Source organism: Gossypium arboreum, chromosome 2 (assembly GCF_025698485.1).
Source record: "Gossypium arboreum isolate Shixiya-1 chromosome 2, ASM2569848v2, whole genome shotgun sequence".
Taxonomy (NCBI): Eukaryota; Viridiplantae; Streptophyta; class Magnoliopsida; order Malvales; family Malvaceae; genus Gossypium; species Gossypium arboreum.
The window spans coordinates 111,461,289-111,483,908 of NC_069071.1; the positions used below are offsets into that span (position 1 = coordinate 111,461,289).

The 22,620-nt window shown below is 36.4% G+C and overlaps 1 long non-coding RNA gene across 1 annotated transcript; it reads right to left on the reverse strand.

Annotated features, from left to right (window-relative positions):
• Positions 1–2,318: 2,318 nt before the first annotated feature.
• On the reverse strand, positions 2,319–3,250 carry LOC108462763 (uncharacterized). Its single transcript, XR_008279038.1, has 2 exons — positions 3,014–3,250; positions 2,319–2,936 (listed from the first exon to the last, which is right to left on the reverse strand). It is a non-coding gene; the product is annotated as an uncharacterized LOC108462763 (long non-coding RNA).
• Between the last annotated feature and the right edge of the window lie 19,370 nt (positions 3,251–22,620).

Below are 22,620 nucleotides of genomic sequence, written 5' to 3' on the forward strand. Positions count from 1 at the left end.
CTAAGAAACAACATACTGTTTCTTGTTCTTCTGCTGATGCTGAGTATAGGTTTATGGCTTCCATCACTTGTGAGCTCAAATGGCTGAAGGCCTTATTATTGAGCTTAGGTGTTTATCTTCCTAAAGTAATCCTTTTATTTTGTGATAGTCAATTTGCGCTGCGCATTGCATAGAATCCCGTATTTATGAGTGTACTAAACATATTGAAGTGGATTGTCACTATGTTAAGAATGCAATCCAGGATGGGTTGAATGCGTACTAAACAAAGGCGTTTGGTAAATCGTAATTTGAATATCTTCTCAGCAAGTTGGGTATTTATGATCTGCATGCTCCAACTTGAGGGGGTGTTGAGATATTATCTTTTAGCAATTTGATTCCTATGGGATATTATAAGATATTACTATGGAATATTATCTCTTAGCAATTTGATTCCTAATAAGATATTACAGGATATTATTATAGTATATTATCTTTTGTAATCCGATTCCTACATAATTACTATTGTATATATATATATATATATATATAGCTTGAGGTCTATTAATAAAATTTAAGAGATTACCCTATTCTTATTACTTTCCCTTATTGTTCTCTATAGTAATTTACTTGTATTTAATTTTTCTAAAAATATTTTTATTTATTTAATGGAAATATTTAATTCAATATTTTAAAATTAAATTGATTAATTAGACTAATTAAATAAAAATTATTCAATACATCAATTTAAAATAAAAATAAAATAATTTAAAACTAATATAAATAAATTGAATTAACAATTGAATCGGTCAGACTAAATAAACTGAAAACCAATATTCTTATCGGTTCAACTACTGATATTGTGTTGGAAAGATTTAATAATAGTCTGATACTGTTACTATCAATATTTCTATTATCCTGATTGGTGTCATTCCTGCCCATTTATGACCTGCTATGCTGCACATTTCCCCCTATGATCTTAAAATCTGATTGTTATTTCTCTTCCTATGAAATTGATGCCATTCTACCCTTCTTTTTCTGCAACTTTGAAATTATGATTTCACAGTGAAATTATGTCCCTGTTTTTATATTCCCTATGCTATTGGTATTCACTTCTAGAGGATTGGGAAGGGGGGTGAGAGCAATTATGGAAAATAGAATTGAATCACCTCAAATTTAAATCCTTCGTACGTCGGATTAGATTGAAATTAGAGCAGAATATAAGTGGCGGATTAATAAAATTTAATAAAATTTATGAAAGTAGTATTTTTAAAAATTAAAATTTAGTACTAACCCAAACAACATCAATTAAATTTATTTGGTTAAATTTAATCACTAATTTTATATTATTTCAATTTTAATGTAAATAACAGTATTAACTAAATTTTAGTAAATAATATGTAAATATAATAAATTAGCATAAAATTATATATATGATAATATATTTTATTGCATCATATTTAAATATTAATAACAAAATTTAACTATTATAATATAGTTACAGGAATTCCAATTTATGCAAAATATGTATTATTATTATTATTATTATTATTTTTTATCATGAGAAACACTTGGATATTTAATAACTACATTGAGTATGGATTAAATTCGAAATTGAGCTGTAATGCTTTATGCCCTAGACTTTTCAATATTTGATAATAAAGGAAAAGTAAAGAGGAATTAAATTTGTATTTATCATAATTGATGTAATACACCCCACTCCCTTTCCTTATATTTATTCTCAACCGCCTCAATTACTCTTGCATTTATGTGTTTTAATGGTCTTTCAATCTAATTTAGTTCCCTTTGTTTTCAATGCTCTAACTAACCCACCAAACTCTCCTTCTCTTCATGAATTGAATCAAGTTCAATTCTAATCTTTATATATGTTTTTTTTTAGAAATAAACAATAATTGGAGTTGATTTATATTTGATATCAATTTATAAATCTCTCTCTAAACCTAACCCAATGTGGATTTTGGCAAGTTGTTTATGATTGATTGCCGTAGGTTTCATGCAATCTCTTAATTTTGTGGATGATTAGATTTAATTAGGCCCCTATTCCTACATTAATTTTGCAACATAGGTTGTTTTGTGAAAAATAAGAATTTGCAGACACAGCTGAGAAACTATCATGTCATGGTGGGCCAAATTCAATGAAAAATTCTATTTTCATACCCCTTCTACCCTACCACTCACCATTTTTGTATCAAATGAAATATATATTAAATCATTCAAATAAGTTTTTATCAATTTGTTTGGGGTAATCACTTGAAGTAAGTATTGCGTCAGTGCCCCATCAGCAGCTGATGTGGCATTTTCTGATATTATATAAACCCATCTTATAAAAAAAAAAAAAAACTAAAAATATTGAAATACACTGAGGTCCATCAACCGAGGTGCTAGTAGTTCTAATGAATTGGATTCATCATGCTACCACTTAACACTACATTCATCTTCGGCAGAGTGCAAAAGATAAAACTCTTATTCGAGGAGACATTAATTTTTTAATTTCATTTGTCAACTTAAAAAACCTATGCTACCAACATTAAATTTATGATTAGATTTATATGCTAATTATATGGTTTTAGCTCTTCCTTGCCTTGGTGGTGGTAGCAGTATCATGAAGAAAATCAAGCAAAACAGTGCTCTTGCATTTGGGACATTTAGGTTCCTCTTCTGAAAGCATCACGTACATCAAACACCTTGGACATCCGACCAGAACCATTGAGGTTGCTGTTGTTGTGGTTTCAGGGCTGCTCATCATCATCATGTCAACGTCATGATTCATCTCCGATGACACGCACGAGCTCAGCGGGGATGTCGGCGACACAGTAGCCGACCGGCTTGGTGATGGTTCCATTCTTGGATTACGCCTTGGTGGTGATAGGTTCAACTTCAACTCAAGCTTGGGACCATTTCTTCTTCCACTCATGATCTTTAATATAAATTAACTTAACCTAACATGAAACAACAAAACAAAGTTAGTCCAATTTTTATGTAAGAACTTGAATTGTATTAAACAAATCTTAGTTACCTTTGAAGGAACCTTGAACACTTTGTTCTTCAAGAAAGATGGAGAAGGCTTGGATGAGTGCATTGGAATTTGAAGAAGAAAGGGCAAAATATATAAAGGGAGAAAAAGGATGGTTTTTATTTAAAGCTTAATTAATTAAATTATGGTGGGGAGAGGTGGAGCTGTAAATTAGAGAGAAATTATTAATGGCTGGAAAATTTAAAAAGAAAATAAAAAAATGGCAGTAAACATTATAACAAAATTTGCAGGGAAGAAAAAGCCTTTTTCAGTCACTGTTTTTTTGCTAATAATGGTCTTTACTTCATTGCTTGAGATTAGTTAACATACTATTTAGGGTACTAACACTGTATTAAATATAATAATTAACAATTTTATTTATTTTTAAATTTAATATATAAAATAAATAAATTGGAGTATAATGTAGAATACAACTGAGGGAAGAAACGCCTACAGCTGTTATAGCAAAAACCCCAGATTAGTAAAGGAAAATAACCCAACACAATGGCCACCTAAGAATTTAATATCAAACACCAAGAAATTTAATGAAAAGAGAGTATAGCAGTTAAAACCCAATTTAATTGTTCAACAGAAACCAGATAATTATAAAAAAAAAAAAAAAAGGAACACCATGCACCCACAATGATATTAATGACGATTTCATAACAAACATACTCATCCCTTGTTTATGGATAACGTTAACATACATTACATTTTCATAGCAGGAACAGATATAAAGGAGCAGGCAGTGGCCTTCCCCTAAAAAATAGTTATATTACCATCTAACCCCTTTATTTTTTATGAAATTATATATTAGTATAATGGTAAAATTACAATTTAACTCCCAATAATTTATTATTCACCTTTGACCCTAGAGGCGAACTCAAAATTCTTTTTGGAGGGGCTGAATTTGGATTATAAATTTTTTAGAGGTCTAAAAAAGTAATTTTGTCGTTGTATTGATGTAAACTTTTATAATTTTCAATAGATTAAACTATAAACTTTTTTTTTGTTTTCGGAGAAGGTGTAATTAAATTTTAAAATTTAGGAGGGACCAAAATACAATTTTACCATTAAATTAACTTAAAATTTTACAAACACTCAAGAGATTAAAGGAGCAATTTTTAATATTGGAGGTTTAGGGCCTTGCTTGCCCCCTTAGACCTGTCCAAGGGCCGAGTAGCCTGTCCAACTTGGTAGGCACAACCTAACTTGGGTCGTGCTTAGATAAAGATTTTTACATTTTGGGTAGATTCTACCCGGCCCGATTTCAATTTAAAAAATTTAAAAAATATATTTTTTTAATATTTTATTAATTTTAAATAGTAAAACGGACTTATTGGACGGCCCAATTCAACCTAAAAATAGACCCTAGCTTAAAATATATTTTGAAACTAGGCTCACCTCTGTTGCCCCTCTAGCTTTGCCCCTATCTAGCTCCATAAACTAATTTTTTTGGCTTTGTCCTCTCTTAAAAGAAATGATATAGATTCGAATTCTAAAAATAACATTACTAAGAGGGTCAAATAATAATTTTAAATATAAATCGAAAAAATAAATATAAAAGATAAAACACACAATATTTTTTTGTTAAATTTTTAATGAAAATTCTTTTTAACAATTAATGAAAAAGATTTTATATATTAAGAAAATTGTATATATGATTTTGATAAAGTGTACTTTTAGAAACGGCCATTTCAGTATCATATTAATTGGATTGGATTGCCCACATTTTAGTGTGTTGTTCCATCTGGCATTTGGTTGGTAAGCCAGAAAATTTTCTCTCATATAATCAGTTAAATTCCCTCAACCAAAAATAAATTCAGTATATTCTAATAATGTCTATATTTATTGAAGCATTAAGATATAATCTAATTTGAATTTGTGGCTTTCATTGAAATTCTGTGCTTCTGATTTGACTAAATGCTAAGTAAGTAGGCAACTAGATTTTCAACCTCACACGCAGTCTTAGATTTGTATAAATGTTTGAATTATCCTTCAAATATCAACATTGCTATAATATGTTAAAAGGGTTTGATTTAAAATATTAATTTAGAAAAAATTAAATTTTATCTAAATTCATCGATTTAATTTAATAGGATTAAATTGTTTAAAATTTTATAGTATATCCAAAATATTTATTCATTTCGTTAAATATTTATTATAATTAATACACATTTAATATAATTTATTTATTTTTAGTATTTAAGTTTGGAAGTAGGGAATTCCTTTTGTTAGCTTAACAAGGAGGAAATGGAGCCTCTTCTTGCCATTAAATTTAGGAAAAACCATAAACATTCTTAATTAAAATTAATTAATTCATTAATGTATCCAATTAACATTTCATTCAATGGGATTTAACGATTAATATAAGTGACTTTTATTTTTTAACTCAAATGACTTTTTTTAAATTAAATAAATAATAAAAATATGAAATAATCTTCCTTCCATATATAGAAATTGGCTTCAAGTTCGTATTATTGAACCACCCCCAACCCAAAATTATGGAATTCATCAATCTCAAGCGGCTAATTTCAGCATGAATTCATTATAAAGAGAAAATAATTTTGGATAAAAGTACTGTTGACGTCTTTGTACTAAAATTCAGATTATATTTTTTTTATTTACTTAAAAATAAATAAATTAATCACTATATGTTAGATTAAATAGCAAATTAATCATTTTTGTTAAAAATTCTATCTATTTCTACTATTAAAAACTAGTGTAGTTGACAAAATAACCAGATAGTTACATGTGATGTGCTATGTATACTTGATGTTGATATACAAAGACCAACTTTTAACAGTAGAAGTGGATGAAATTTTAATAGAATGACCAATAGACTACTTTTCTTTTTTATAATAAAAAAATAAATTATAATTTAACTCTTAATATAATAACCTCCATAATACTTCTACTTTTAAAAAATTCTCATTCTCTAAACAATTTATTGGGCAGAATGTTGTTACACTCCATTGAAGCTTATTAATTAAAAAATAACCCCCCCCCCCCCCGGGGGAAAGTTATCATGGTTAATTACGTATGTAATTCTCCAATTTTCTAACTCCTATTTCCGTAAGGAACATCCTATAGGAATTTAAGTATTGGATGCACACTTAAAAAAATCTAAATCTAATTAGTGAATGATTTTTCAAATATGTATTTAACTTTTTTTAAAGAAAATTTTATGTATATATGTACAAGCCCAATTTTGGGACCCAACTCAAACCTACCCAAAACCAATTACAACCCAAGCCCAATAGGCCCAAAATAATGTAGCCCAAACCTTTAGAGCAAAACAACAGGAATTTCAAACCCTAGGTGCGCCGCACCTAGGGTCTTCTGACCCCAACCACTGCCTCAGTGCTAGTGGCACCTCCACCACCGCCTCTGCTCCACTACCATTTGTCTGCAGCAACAATGGAAGAATAGATAGATATTAAAAAAAAAGGAAATGAAATGGCTATAAAAAGCCAAGCAAAACCATTGTACAGGGGTTTTTTTTATGATTCTCAGAAGAAAAAAGAGATTCACATCAAAAGGTTTAGTAAATAAAAATACGAACTTGCAGCAAAGAATTTCGAAGGCTGATCTAAAGGTCTATCTATTGTTTTTCTATTTGTTCATCATTTTACCCTTTCTCTTACTCTTTCTTTGAAACGTTATTAATACATATCATTTATGTTTATCAAAACAATATGCATCATTAAGTAAATATATAAAACAAAAATAAAAATACAAAATTTTATACTGAGGCGATTTCCGCCACTGGTATACGGTGGTCGAGCGACGAGAAACCACTGGCGGAGCGATGGCCGAGTCCTCGCCAAGATATGGACTCGCAAAGAAAAGAAAGAGCTTAGTTTTCTTTTTTTTTCTTAACAGACGGTAGAAATGATTTTTAAGGCTGATTTTTTAACTTATATAGGTGTTATAAAACGACGTCGTTTTGGTCGGCACCCATAAGCCCCAAAACGACGCCGCTTAACCAACCTCGACCCGAGAACGGCTCAGACCTCCTCGGGATCCGCGTTTTCATCGATGGTCTAATTACGCCGTCCTTCCGCTTTTCACGTTTCGCAATCAGCTTTTTTATTTCTTTCAAATTGGCCTCAAAGTTCATCACGTTTTGTAATTTAATCCTCTCTCCTGCGACGTCGTTTTAAGGGTTCGTAAATTCCCTTTTGGCCCTGGATATTATATGCGTATTCAAATAGGTGCCCTTTTTATATTTCCTTCAATTGGCCCCAAAATCTGTTTTAGTTTGAATTTAGTCCTTCTTTGTGATTTAATCGATTTTATATTATTTTTACTTTTTATTTTATTTTTTTAGCATTATTTTAACTGTTATTATTATTATTATTACCATATTCATTAACATATTATCATTATTTTTGCTATACTATTGTTATTATTATATATACATACCTTTTATTATTTTTATGTATATTTTAAATATTATTATCGTTATTATTATCACCTATATGGTTATTATTATTACTATTAATATATATTTTGTCGCATATGTATGTATATACATTTTCTATAGGTATAGTATTATTTTAATTATCTTATTTTAATATTACTATTATATTATATCTTTTTAACATTATTATTACTATCACTATTATCATGATATATTAGTATACATTTTTATACGTACATATACACATTTACATATGTAGTTTTATATATATATATATATTATTACTCTAATTTAATACTTTTATCTTTGTATTTCTATTATCATTACATAGTAGTACGTATTTTCATTATATACATGTATATATATATATATGTTATATAGCATTATTAATAGCTTAATACTATTGTTTTTAGGTATTTGTGTGTCACATATGCTTTCATTAAATATATATATATTATATTCCCTATTAAGCACATATCTTACATTACATACATTTTATATACATATATATTTTTACGTATACTCTGTCTAATCTTTTAATATATTACATATATTTTGTGTGCATATATGTCATTAATATCGCATTTTTATGTATTTTAATACTACGTACACATATTATTATTTTTAATATATACATTTATGTGTTTATATATCGTTATTATTAGTCTTTGTTATTGTTACTATTTTTAATAAATATTGCATACATATTTGTAATCTGTATTATATGTTTTACATACATGTGCTCCCTACTACTTCATATTCACATTATTACTATCATATTTAAATACCATGCGTTATTATCGTTTCGTACTATTGTTATTTACATTATTATTATTATCGTTATCGTTTTCGTTGTCATTGTTATTTTATTTTTGCCATGTTTATCATTTGTTTATAATTGCATATTATTAGCCTTGATCTTACTTCATCTTTTACAGTTGATCATGTTATTGTTTTGACACCGTCGCACCATTATTATATTCTTATACACATCAATGCTATATTTTGCTTTTACATTTTATTATAAATCGCGTTGCTTTTTGTTCAATGTATTAAAACAATTCTTTCATAAGAGCAAAATCCGTTATTAGGTAGTCCGAAATAATCGTGCCCTAACTTACTGGGTTTCGACTTTTCCCATTTAACCTAAATAACGGAATACTCTTTTAAATCATTATACTGAGTTTTGAAAATGCTTATTCTCGAAGATGTGAAGTGTTGTGCCCTAACTTACCGGGCATGATATTTTGTCATCTCGAAATAAGAATTTTGTTTAGAAATAAAGGCAATATTCGGTGTTTGAGAATTCGAGAGAACGTACCCTAACTTACTGGGTTTCGACTTCTCTCGTTATTCTAAATAATCGAATACCCTTTTAATAAAATACATAGATTTCATAAAAGGCAAGCTCGCTCTCGAAAATTTAAGATGTCGTGTCCTAACTTACTGGGTGTGACATTTTATATTTTGAGACGAGAGGTCTTTAACACTTGAGCTTTTATAAAGAAGGATCGTATTTTAAATTCTTTCAAATTTTTTAATTTTCGACACTAAGACACTAATTAATCAACTAGGTACCAATTTTGGGCGTGTCGAGGGTGCTAATCCTTCCTCGTGTAACCGACTCCGAACCTGTTTTCTTGATTCTCGTAGACCAAAATTGTTGTTTAAATAAACCAAACTATTTATTAAAACAACCACTTTTATGAGGTGACCCGATCACACCTCGTCAAAAGGATTGGTGGCGACTCCGTTCTTTTATTTTCAAAATCCAAGTCGATTCCCTTTTTTTTTCAAAAAAAATGGTTACGACAGCTTGGCGACTCCGCTGGGGACACGAATGAGAGAGTCAAGCCACAAGTTGATTAACTCTTGTCTTTTTATCGAAAATTAAAAATTTGGTTTTGAAATACGATCCTTTCATTGCATTTCATCAGCTATTTTTGTGGTCTAAATAATACCTGCTATGTTGGTCCGATTCTTTAAATAGTGTTGCATATTGCATTGCATGACCGTTGTGGTCACACCCTCTTAAGTGGGAGCGCGAAACTATTCCTTCGTGAGGTTTTCACCTCCGTGCAGGATAGTGGATTGCTTTCGGGATACATCCGTACCTATGTCTTCGTGAGATTTTCATCTCCGTGCAGCCATAGGGAAATGTATTCCCCTGAACTGAACTCGATCTGTATGAGCCTATAATGGGTGAAGATCGAGGAATCTGCTGGTTCAGGTACCCTTATTCTAGAATCAAACCCTATGTAGCGAGCCTTAATAACCCACCCTAGGTAGAGCCACTCCGAAACCCTAGTGGTTACCTGAGCAAGTGCTATATTTATTATTCTTCGTTTGCTTTGAACTGTGCATAAACTACTGACTTGCTTTGTTTTACTTTCATTTGTATTTGCATGGCATTTTCATCATAAAAGGTGTTGATTCGTGTTCGGTTCCTAAATAGATAGCTTATCATGGAAAAGGGGTTTTTTGATAAAGTAGAAGACAACGCGGCTATCCGGATATGGGCCGAGACAACACAACAAGAGAAAGGTGACAGTCTTACCAAGGGGTATGTGTCAGAGCTATGGAATTTCACTCGGATCAACAGAACCGAATAATCTCCAAGAGTTGAAAGAAATATGGAACCGATGGGGACGACGAGGTCAAGCGGTTATTCTATTGTCATTACGGTGATTTACCTTATCTCGCTTGATGTCAAGGTAGACGAGCACTGTTTGAGCCCTTGCCCAATATTGGAATTACGCTACAGTTGCTTCACTTTCGGAAGGTAGATTTGGTACCTACTATAGAAGAATACACGACCTTGCTCCGTTGCCCAAAGATTCAGATAGATGAATTTATACCGACACATTAACGTCCCAATTTTCAAAAACTGATGAACATCACGGGATGAGCGAACAATGGGTGACAACTCGGATCAAATAAAAGGAGATTGTAAATGCATCCCATGGAGGAACCTGAGGGATCTAATCTTAGCGCACCCCGACGTGAAGAAAAGGGTAGATGTCTTCGCCTTGAACACCTATGGACTAGTCATCTTCCCCAAGGCTTTGGGGCATGTAGACGAGGCTGTTGTTGACCTTTTTGATAGGCTTGGTAAAGGAACCACACCTATACCCGTAATCTTGGCGGAAACTTTCAGATCATTAAATGCTTGTAGAAGAGCAGGTGAAGGGAGATTTATTGGATGTGCACAGCTCTTGCTATCCTGGTTCCACAGCCATTTTTGGAAAGTGGAAAAGGTCTCATATCGTATCTCCTCTGAAAATTACTCTCCGCTGAAAGAGTTAGTGGCTACACCGAGGCGAGATGATGTAACAGAAGAAAATTGGATGACGGTTCTCTAAAATTTACAAGAAGAAGATGTTGAATGGAGAGCCCCGTGGATGGTCCCTGATGAAATATTATATCGATGCGGAGATTTTGATTGGGTTCCCTTGTTGGGAGTATGGGGAGCCGTCGGATACGCTCCTCTGCTTGCATTACGATAATACAGATCCAGACAGTTTACACCACCAACATATGGGTTAGCCCAGTGCGAGTTCATGTTCACAGGGAATAATTACAAAAAGAAAGTTCGCGAGATATCAAATGCCTGGAACCAGACTCGTAAAATGAAGAAGTTTCTTGCCAATCCCATGACTACTCCCGAAAACGACCGATGGTGGAATCGGATGATTAACGACAACATCCCTACATCGGTCAAGGAATCCTCAGTCGATAGAAGAGCACTTGAAAGTAATCCCATCTGAGCTGGAAATCATCAGGCAAGATTTCGAGAGAAAGAGTCTGGAGCTAGAAAAAAGGATCGAGCATTTGGAAGAAGAAAAGATGCAGTTAGGGTTAGACGTCGATGCCCAGAAACTAGAAGCTGAAAGACTCAGAAAAGGGAAGAACAAGGCCGAAGAGGACTTAGATAGTTTGAAAACGGACTATAAGAAGTTGCGCAGATCAATGAGAACCGCTGGGTTAGGAAAAACATCCGAACAATGGCGACATGAAGTTAAAGAAGAACAAAGCAAAGCCAACCAGTGGGAGGAAAAATTTCGCGATGCTCAAGCTCGAGAAGGTGCTCTGAAAAGAAGTTTGGTAGAAAGTCAGAATGAGAAAGAAGGGTTAAAGATCCGGATATCAGAGTTAGAGAGGTTATTGTACCAGTATCGCTCGCGTAACTCTGCAATCGAGTTAAAAGCTAGTCAAAACAGAATCGAAGAATTAAAAAAGAATATAGAAGAACTCAAAAGCAATACGCAAAATCGTGAACTTCGGATAGAACTCCTCAAGTAAATAACGAGCGATGGAAGGAGCAACTTCATCAATCCTAAGACCAAGTCGAGTAGGGACTACATCATGGGCGAGGCTTTGACTCAAGTCAAGTGATGACCACTTGCAAACGTTAGCAGTACAAGCCGATGTGCTGAGTTTAAAATACGAGTCAGAGTCGGACCGAGGCCAAAAGCTAGCTTGGCTTCTTAGACAGGTCAAGGCCTTAAGTATCAGGGCCAAGCCTTATATGTAATCTATTTTATGTAAAGAAACTTGTTTTCTAGAAAAGTTACTCTAATGAAATCGAATTGGAATCAACGCCTTTTTGCATTCATCGCATTAATTGCATTCATGCATCAGCATTGCATCATACGCACTAAAAACTCACAAGAAACCCTAAAAATCATGGCAGTTACCCTGGAACATCGTTACGGTACAAGAGGGAAAACAAAAGCAATGAATCAAAGGTTAGAGAGATTGGAACAAATGCAAAAAGAGATGCAGGATCAACTACAAACACGTATGCAAGAACAGCTGGCCAAAATCCAACAAGATGTAAGGGACCAGATGTTGGAGTCCCAAAGAAGTATGATGGATCAATTAACGCGTCTATTGGCTGGTGGATTAGAAAAAGGGAAAAGCCCCATAATCAATAATGGAGAGGACAACGAAGATCCCGTCTACCTCCGGTTTGTCCCAATGGACGTTCGAGACACAACCCGATGTGTACCCAAGAAGGCCATCAACACAATCAGGCCTCAACCATTTCAAGCCGTGTCTCGATGCAGATGAATTATCGATCGGCTTGGGCTCTAATCCGGGGGACAATCCAACCAACCCTGTGGTCCTCAATCTCGATGAAGTAATAGAAACAGAAAAGATAAGGGTAGAATTCCCGAGAGAGCTTGAAGAAAGATGTAAATGGTTGGAAGAAAAATTTAAAGAAATGGAAAGCACCGACTATCGTGGTGGAATCGTCGCTAAGGAATTAAGTTTGGTTCCAGACCTGATACTCCTTCCCAAGTTCAAAACTCCAGAATTTGAGAAATACAATGGGACTAGCTGTCTCGAAGCTCACATCACTATGTTCTGCAGACGCATGGCAGGCTATGTCAATAATGACCAACTATTGATCCACTGTTTCCAGGAAAGCCTAGTTGGGGCCGCTTCTAGGTGGTACAACCAACCGAGTCAGAACGGATCGGTTCATGGAGGATTTAGCACGAGCTTTCATGAAGCGATCATATCCACGTGATGACATGGCCCCTGATAGAGTCACGTTACAGAACATGGAGAAGAAACAAAATGAGAGTTTCAGGCAATACGCCCAAAGATGGAGAGAGGTGGCAATGCAAGTTCAACCACCTCTTCTGGAGAAAGAAACGACCATGCTCTTTATCAACACGCTGAAGGCTCCATTCATCAACCACATGCTAGGGAGCGCTACTAAAAGTTTCTCAGACATAGTAATGTCTGGAGAAATGATAGAGAACGCGATAAGATGTGGAAGGATTGAAGCAGGGGAAAGTGCTAAGAGACCAGCCCCGAGAAGGAAAGAGAATGATGTGAACAACACGAGTATACATAATAAGCCAGTCACTATGAGCCAACCAAAAGTGGTGACTACTAGCCATCAGGGCTTCGCAAGATGAGACTTCAACCCAAGGCCTAACACGGAAAGGGTCCAGTTTACGCCTATCCCGATGTCCTACAAGGAATTGTACCAGAGCTTATTCGATGCCCATGTAGTGTCGCCCTTCTATCTAAAGCCGATGCAACCCCCATTCCCCAAATGGTACTACGCAAATGCCCAATGCGAATACCATGCAGGAGCCACAGGGCACTCGATAGAAAACTGCACCACTTTCAAGAAGCTGGTTGAAAGACTCATCAACATGGGCATCGTGAAATTTGATGATACACCTAGTGCAGAAAACCCATTACCAAATCATGGGGATAAGGGTATAAATTCCATAATCGAGAGTTCAGGGAAGGAAATTAAGATGAATGTTACAGAAGTGAATACCCCGTTGAAAGAAGTGTGGAAGAAAATGGTGGAAAGAGGTTTGATGGCGCAGAATTCGGGGGTTAGGCCTCGAGAAGTGAAGAATTATTGTGAGTTCCACGATCAAGAGGACCATGAGATTCAGAAATGCAGCCAATTCAGGGCTTTAGTACAAGGATTGATGGATAATAAGGAGCTGGAATTCTTCGAATATGTCAGGAACCAGGAAGAAGCAGATGTGTGTGCCTCCGAAGAAGGATCGACGAGAAACGCTTGCAAAATCAACCACCCATTGGTTATCATATCACGCTTAAGAACTAATGGAGATGGGACACAAGTCGCACCCAAAGTCGTGATCCAAAAGCCCGTTGCTTTCCCTTATAAAGATAGCAAGAGGGTACCATGGAATTACAGCTGCAATGTGACAATCCCAGGAAAGAAGAGCCATGCCAGTGCTTCACAAGAAAACCAAGATGTAGGTTTTTTTACACGCAGTGGGAGACGTTATGTTCCCGAAGGTACAGGAACCAAAATTGTCGAAGAAAAGGTCCCGACAGTAGAGCAAAGGAAAGAAAAGACGGTCGAGTTCGAATCGCCAGTCAATGAGTCAGTAACCGAGAATGAAGCTGTGGAATTCTTAAAATTTTAAAACACATGTGAGTACAAAGATCGTTGAACGACTACATAAGCAACCAGCTCGCATTTCGTGCTAGCCTTACTCTTGAGCTCGAAACGATCGGAGCGCGTTAATGAAAGTCTTGAACGAGACATACGTCGCGCGTGACATCTCTGTCAACAAACCGGACCGCTGGTCAACAATATCAAGACGACAATTTTACTTTCTTTAACGACGACGAAATACCACTAGGAGGCATGGGGTCCACAAAGGCCTCACATTACCACGCGTTGCAAGGGATACACATTAATGGGGTATTGATCGATAATGGATCAAGACTAAACGTCTTACCCTATCCACACCGAATAGGTTGCCCGTGGATAGTTCCCATATGAAAACATGCCAAAATATAGTAAGGGCATTTGACGGTCTCGAAAGGAAAGTAATGGGAGGATTGAATTACCCTTCAAATCGGTCCTAACACGCACGAGGTAGACTTCTTAGTAATGGACATCAAACCCTCTTACAATTGCCTATTGGGAAGACCATGGATCCACTTCGGCGAAAGCGGTCGTCATCATTACATCGAAGCTCAAACTTATAACGGAGGGTCGATTGGTGACTATAAATGCGGAGGAAGACATTATTGCATCTGTTACCAGCAATGCACCATATGTGAGGACAGATGATGAAGCCATAGAATGTTCTTTTCGATCTTTGGAATTTGTAAATGCGACCTTTGTTGTCGAAGAAAATAAAGTCCCGACACCCAGACTTTCCAAAACCACAAAAATGGGACTACAATTGATGGTTAGGAAGGGAGCTTTGCCAGGGAAAGGACTTGGAAGAAGCCTACAAGGAAGGGTTAAAGTACCTATGCCCACAGATAAACGGGACCGCTTTGGCTTAGGATTCAAGCCAGATACAAGACAAAAGAAAAAGAAACTTGAGAAGAAGCAAGAAATAAGGAAAGCGCGATCGAGCGGGGGAGAAATCGAATGGGAACCAATGATCTTCCCCCATATATCGAAGACTTTTGTATCTGGAGGGTTCATTCGCTCCGAGTGGAAGACGTCGGGAAAGGAAATCTTGGAAGGAATGATGGAGAGTTTGGACATCAACGCCATATATGAAGAAGGAACTGGGGTAGAGAATTTGTCGGGCATTCGCCCCTATGAGCCGGGAAGTGTTCTGAATAATTGGACTGTGGAAGAGATTCCTATAGTCTTTAGAACTAACTCAGAGTAATGTCCAAAACACACTTATTGCTCTAGGCCTAGGAGTAAGAAGTGTCATTTTGTGAAATAGGCTTATTTCAATAAAATGCATCCTTTAGACTTATTCCATGCAAATATTTTTCGTTCATCATACCATACACATCTTTGTTCTTAGATTCTCTTGTTCTTTGTATCTTCCTTCGTACTGCAACAGGTCTTCAGATATCAATGATGTGAATGACGTTGCTACTCATTCAGAGTCTCCTTTTGAGCGGGATATGTGTCTAGAAGGATCTCAGAACTTTGAAGATGACGGAGACTGTAACTTGTCCCCTGACTTGTTAAGGATGGTGGAACACGAGGAGAAACAAATTTTACCCCACAAAGAGACCGTAGAGGTCGTGAACTTGGGAGATGAACTAGAAAGGAGAGAAGTAAAGATCGGAGCTTGCATCACCACAGAGACAAAGCTGGACCTTATTGAGTTACTCCAAGAGTTCAAGGATGTCTTTGCATGGTCATATCGGGATATGCCCGGCTAAGATCGACCTTGTGGTACACAGTTCCCCATCAAAGAAGAATGCAAGCCGTTCAAAGAAAAGCTTCAAGGATGCGCCCGATGTTCTGTTGAAAATAAAAGAGGAGGTCAAGAAGCAATTTGATGCTGGTTTCTTACAAGTAGTTAAGTACTCGAATGGGTAGCCAACATCGTCCCGTCCCCTAAAAAAGATGGGAAAGTACGGATGTGTGTAGACTACGGGGACTTAAACAAGGCCACCAGAAAGATAATTTCCCATTGCCTCATATCGACACCTTAGTGGACAACACGGCAGGTTACTCACTTTTCTCCTTCATGGATGGTTTCTCGGGGTACAATCAGATCAAAATGCATCCTGAAGACATGAATAAAACCACATTTGTGACCATATGAGGAACCTTATGCTATAAAGTAATGTCGTTCAGATTGAAAAATGCGGGAGCAACATATCAGAGAGCCATGGTAAGCCTATTTCATGATATGATGCATAAAGAAATTGAAGTCTATGTTGACGACATGATCGCCAAATCTCGGACTGAAGAGGAGCATGTGCAAGTCTTGAGGAAATTATTTTTGAGGTTGAGAAAATTCCAGCTGAAACTCAATCCAGCGAAGTGTACCTTTGGAGCCAGGTCTGGAAAACTACTTGGATTCGTAGTTAGTGAAAAAGGGATTGAGATTGACCCAGATAAAGTCAAAGCCATACAAGAGTTACCTCCACCACGTACTCAAAAGGAAGTTCGAGGATTCCTAGGAAGATTAAATTACATCGCTCGGTTTATTTCACAACTAACTGAGAAATGTGACCCCATATTCCGTCTCCTTAAGAAACACAACCCTGGTGGTTGGGACGAGGAATGCCAGAAGACTTTCGACAAAGTTAAGCAATATTTGTCTAATGCCCCAGTGTTGACACCACCTAATCCAGATAAGCCATTGATACTGTATTTGACGGTATTTGAAAATTCTATGGGATGCGTGCTTGGCCAACACGATGAATCGGGAAGGAAAGAAAGAGCGATATATTACCTCAGTAAAAAGTTTGCTGAGTGTGAGACGAGATACTTGTTCATCGAAAAGTTGTGCTGTGCTTTGATTTGGACAACTCGAAGACTGAGACAATACATGTTGTACCATACCACTTGGCTGATCTCTAAAATGGATCCCCTGAAATACTTGATGGAGTCGACGGCCTTGAATGGGAGAATGGCTCGATGGAAAATTCTACTTTCGAGTTCGATATAGTCTATGTGAACCGAAGGTAGTAAAAGGGAGTGCGATAGCGATTTCCTAGCAATAGGGCCTAGAGGACTACGAGCCTCGAACTTTGATTTCCCAAATGAAGATCTAATGTGCATAGCAACCACCAAGAAGACCCTCAAGAAGGTCATCCTTGAAGCTAAACTTTGACGGGCATCAAATGCCGTGGTAATAGGAATCGGGGCGATTCGTGTCCCCGAACGGAGATCATTATCCATTCACTAGTAAATTGGATTTTGACTGCACGAACAATATGGCAGAATATGAAGCATGCATCATGGGAATACGTGCGGCCATAGAACGTAAAATCAAGGTGTTAGAGGTATATGGAGATTCTGCCCTAGTGATTTATCAACTCAAGGGTGAATGGGAGACAAGAGACCCCAAATTGATCAATTACCGGAGGATGATCCTTAAGTTAATTAAAGAGTTTGATGATATTGTCTTCTACTACCTCCCACGAGAAGAAAATCAGATGGCTGACGCCCTAGCAACTTTGGCTTCTATGATCAAGGTGAACCAACCAGAAGATGTGAAACCGATCCAAATGAGCATTTACGAGGCCCCGGCTCATTGTTACAACCTTGAAGAAGAGGAAAATGATGATCACCCTTGGTACCACGATATCCTACGATATGTGAAGAATTGTGAGTACCCCAACCAAGCTACTAAGAACGACAAGAGAACGTTAAGAAGACTGGCCAGTGGCTATGTCTTAGATGGGGAGATCCTATACAAAAGAAGGAAAGATCAGGTACTATTAAGATGTGTAGACGCCATTGAGGCTAAGAAAATCTTGGAAGAAGTCCACGAGGGCATCTGCGGGACACACGCTAATGGTTTTACAATGGCCAGGTAAATTATGAGGTTCGGTTATTATTGGTCCACCATGGAAGGAGACTGTATTAACTACGCCAAAAGATGTCATAAGTGCCAAATCTATGGAGACAAGATTAATGTACCTCCTTCACCTCTGCATGTCATGACTTCACCATGGCTTTTCTCGATGTGGGGCATGGATGTGATTAGGCCAATTTCACCAAAAGCTTCAAATGGGCATCGTTTCATCTTTGTGGTCATCGATTATTTCACCAAATGGGTGGAGGCCGCTTCATATGCCAATGTCACTAAATCAGCAGTTAGCAAGTTCCTGAAAAAGGAAATCATCTGTCGATATGGAATGCCGGAAAGGATCATATCTGACAACGCATTGAATTTGAACAACAAAGATGATAGCGGATGTCCGCGGTCGGTTCAAGATCGACACCACAACTCATCACCGACGCTCAAGATGAACGGTGCAATCGAAATGACCAATAAGAACATCAAGAAGATTGTAGGAAAGATGACGAAACTTATAAAGATTGGCATGAGAAGCTACCATTCGCCTCTATGCTTATCGAACGCCTATCGAACTTCTACTGGGGCAACGCCTTTCTCATTAGTCTATGGAATGGAGGCAGTTTTACCTGTCGAGGTCGAGATCCCTTCCCTTAGAGTTTTGTCAGAGGTAAAGTTGGACGAAGCAGAATGGATCCAGTCCCGATACGATCAGTTGAATTTGATTGAAGAAAAGAGGTTACGGGCTATTCGCCATGGTCAGATGTACCAAAAGCGAATGATGCGAGCTTACGACAAAAAGGTTCGTCCCAGAGAGTTCCACGAGGGAGACCTAGTACTGAAAAAGATCCTGCCTATACAAAAAGACTTCAGAGGAAAATAGATGCCGAATTGGGAAGGGCCTTATGTGGTGAAGAAAGCCTTTTCTGGCGGAGCATTGATATTAGCTGAAATAGATGGCAAGACCTTATCCAATCCCGTGAATTCAGATTCGGTTAAGAAATACTTCGCCTAAAAAAAAAAAAAAAAAAGGAGAGGCCAGGGTGAAAATTCGCAAAGAGCATCTTGAGACCAAAGGGATTTTGAATTGAAAACCCGTAAAGGGCAATTCAAATTTTGATCAAAGATGGGGCATACGATGGTCTTATGGTACTTAAATTAACAAGGAGAAGAGATGTTACATCTTGGGGCATCTGCAAGAGTACTCTAGATCCCCTAAACACATATTGGGCAAAAAAAGGAGTCCTCAAGAAGTCAGTACAGAGAAACTCACGCTGCGATATCTGGGGCACCTATTCCCTTTTATCCATTTTGTATTCTAGCAATGATTGTTGACTGTGATTAATATATTCCCTTCAAATGTTGTTTCTGATAAATTTCAGTTTTGTCGTTGTTATAATCTTTTTCAAGCATTTTGCATTGAAATGATGATTAATGGACTAAAACCATTTTTGCAAAAAGAGTTCTGCACATTACTCCGAAAGTTTCTAAATAGTACAGGAACCTGAAACAGGTCTATTATTTAGAACTAACCAAACCCAAAGATTGGAAGCATTTGAGAAGAAAAAGTTTAAATTGGGACTACCTCTTCGGGTTTTCCGTTCAAAATTTGAGCTGAACAAGAAGACAGGGTACCATTTCAGTGAAGAAACCTTGATGAACAAAGAGCAATGGCAACCTAAACAGGGATTCACGCTCACAACATGCTGCACTCATACATTCATAGATCATTCATAAGTGCATCTAATTAGGAACATTTGATTCATTTTAATCATAGCATCCCAATTCTTTGACATAAGCATAAATACATAGAACTGATTCTAAAGGTCATGTCCCTAGAATCAGTGAATTTGTAGATCTTATCACCCTAAGCAGTAGGGAAACAGATCAAAGAGGATGGGCCTTAACCCCCAAGCGAAGAGGGTAATAGGTGAAAATCACAGATCTCACCTCCCGAAGTTGCAAGTGAGCAGATCAAATACATCGAATCATGCCTCCTCGAATGCAGTGAAGCAGATTCAAACCACCAAGCTTTAACCCCCTAAGCAGTAGGGTAACAAGCTGATGTTCATAAGATCTTAAACCCCTAAGCAGTAGGGTAACAGACCAAATTACAGATCTTAATCCCCTAAGTAGTAGGGAAACAGATCAAAAGTGATGGGCTTTAACCCCCTAAGCAGTAGGGTAACAAGCTAAATTTACAAGCCTTAAACCCCTAAGCAGTAGGGTAATAGGTTGAATTCCAGATCTTATCTCCCTAAGCAGTAGTGGAGCAGATCGAAGACGAAGAACCTTAAACCCCGAGCAGAGGGTAATAGGTTGAATTGCGATCTTATCTCCTAAGCGAGAGTGGAGCGGATCGAAGACGAAAACCTTAAAACCCCTAAGCAAGAGGGTAACAGGTTGAATTGCGATCTTATCTCCTAAGCAATAGTGGAGCAGATCGAAGACGAAGAACCTTAAAACCCCTAAGCAAGAGGGTAACAGTTAAATTGCGATCTTATCTCCTAAGCAAGAGTGGAACAGATCGAAAACGAGGAACCTTAAACCCCAAAGCAAGAGGGTAACAGTTGAGTTTACAGATCTAAAACCCTAGCAAGAGGGAACAGATCAAAGATGACAAGCCTTAACAGTGAAAATCAAATATCTTCTCCCGAAATGGTGTTGGAGCAGCTAAAAGCCACAGCAGATCTCCTTGAAGTTTCAGTGGAATTGATTGAAGTCACATGTCTTATCTCCATAGAGTTGCAGTAGAGCAGTGAAGCGAAGCGAATAAACAAGATTGGAATAAAGCTACCCAGAGAAAATGAGCGCTAAACAAGTCCAGACATAGTGAAACCGGGCAAAATTGGTCTTTCTTAAGTCTTTGCTCTGTTCTCGTTACACGACAACAAGCAAAGAGGGGCAGCTGTACAAGCCCAATTTTGGGACCCAACTCAAACCTACCCAAAACCCATTACAACCCAAGCCCAATAGGCCCAAAATAATGTAGCCCAAACCTTTAGAGCAAAACAACAGGAATTTCAAACCCTAGGTGCGCCGCACCTAGGGTCTTCGACCCAACCATCGCCTCAATGCTAGTGGCACCTCCACCACCGCCTCTGCTCCACTACCATTTGTCTGCAAAGAACAATGGAAGAATAGATAGATATTAAAAAAAAAGGAAATGAAATGGCTATAAAAAGCCAAGCAAAACCATTGTACAGGGGGTTTTTTTTATGATTCTCAGAAGAAAAAAGAGATTCACATCAAAAGGTTTAGTAAATAAAATACGAACTTGCAGCAAAGAATTTCGAAGGCTGATCTAAAGGTCTATCTACTGTTTTTCTATTTGTTCATCATTTTACCCTTTCTCTTACTCTTTCTTTGAAACGTTATTAATACATATCATTTATGTTTATCAAAACAATATGCATCATTAAGTAAATATATAAAACAAAAATAAAAATAAAAATTTTATACTGAGGCGATTTCCGCCACTGTAATCGTGGTAGGAGCGCGAAGCCACTGGCGGAGCGATGGCCGAGTCCTCGCCGGCATATGGACCTCGCAAAGAAAAGGAAGAGCTTAGTTTTTTTTTTTCTTAATGACAGTAGAAATGATTTTTAAGGCTGATTTTTAACTTATATAGGTGTTATAAAACGACGTCGTTTTGGTCGGCACCCATAAGCCCCAAAACGACGCTTTAACCAACCTCGACCCGAGAATCGGCTCACCCTCCTCGGGATCCGCTTTCATCGATGGTCTAATTACGCGCGTCCTTCCGCTTTTCACACGTTTCGCAATCAGCTTTTTTATTTCTTTCAAATTGGCCTCAAAGTTCATCACGCTTTTGTAATTTAATCCTCTCTCCGCGACGTCGTTTTAAGGGTTCGTAAATTCCTTTTGGCCCTGGATATTATATGCGTATTCAAATAGGTGCCCTTTTTATATTTCCTTCGAATTGGCCCCAAAATCCTGCTTTTAGTTTCAATTTAGTCCTTCTTTGTGATTTAGTCGATTTTTATATTATTTTTACTTTTTATTTTATTTTTTTAGCATTATTTTAACTGTTATTATTATTATTATTACCATATTCATTAACATATTATCATTATTTTTGCTATACTATTGTTATTATTATATATACATACCTTTTTTATTTTTATGTATATTTTAAATATTATTATCGTTATTATTATCACCTATATGGTTATTATTATTACCATTAATATATATTTTGTCGCATATGTATGTATATACATTTTCTATAGGTATAGTATTATTTTAATTATCTTATTTTAATATTACTATTATATTATATCTTTTTAACATTATTATTACTATCACTATTATCATGATATATTAGTATACATTTTATACGTACATATACACATTTACATATGTAGTTTTATATATATATATATTATTACTCTAATTTAATACTT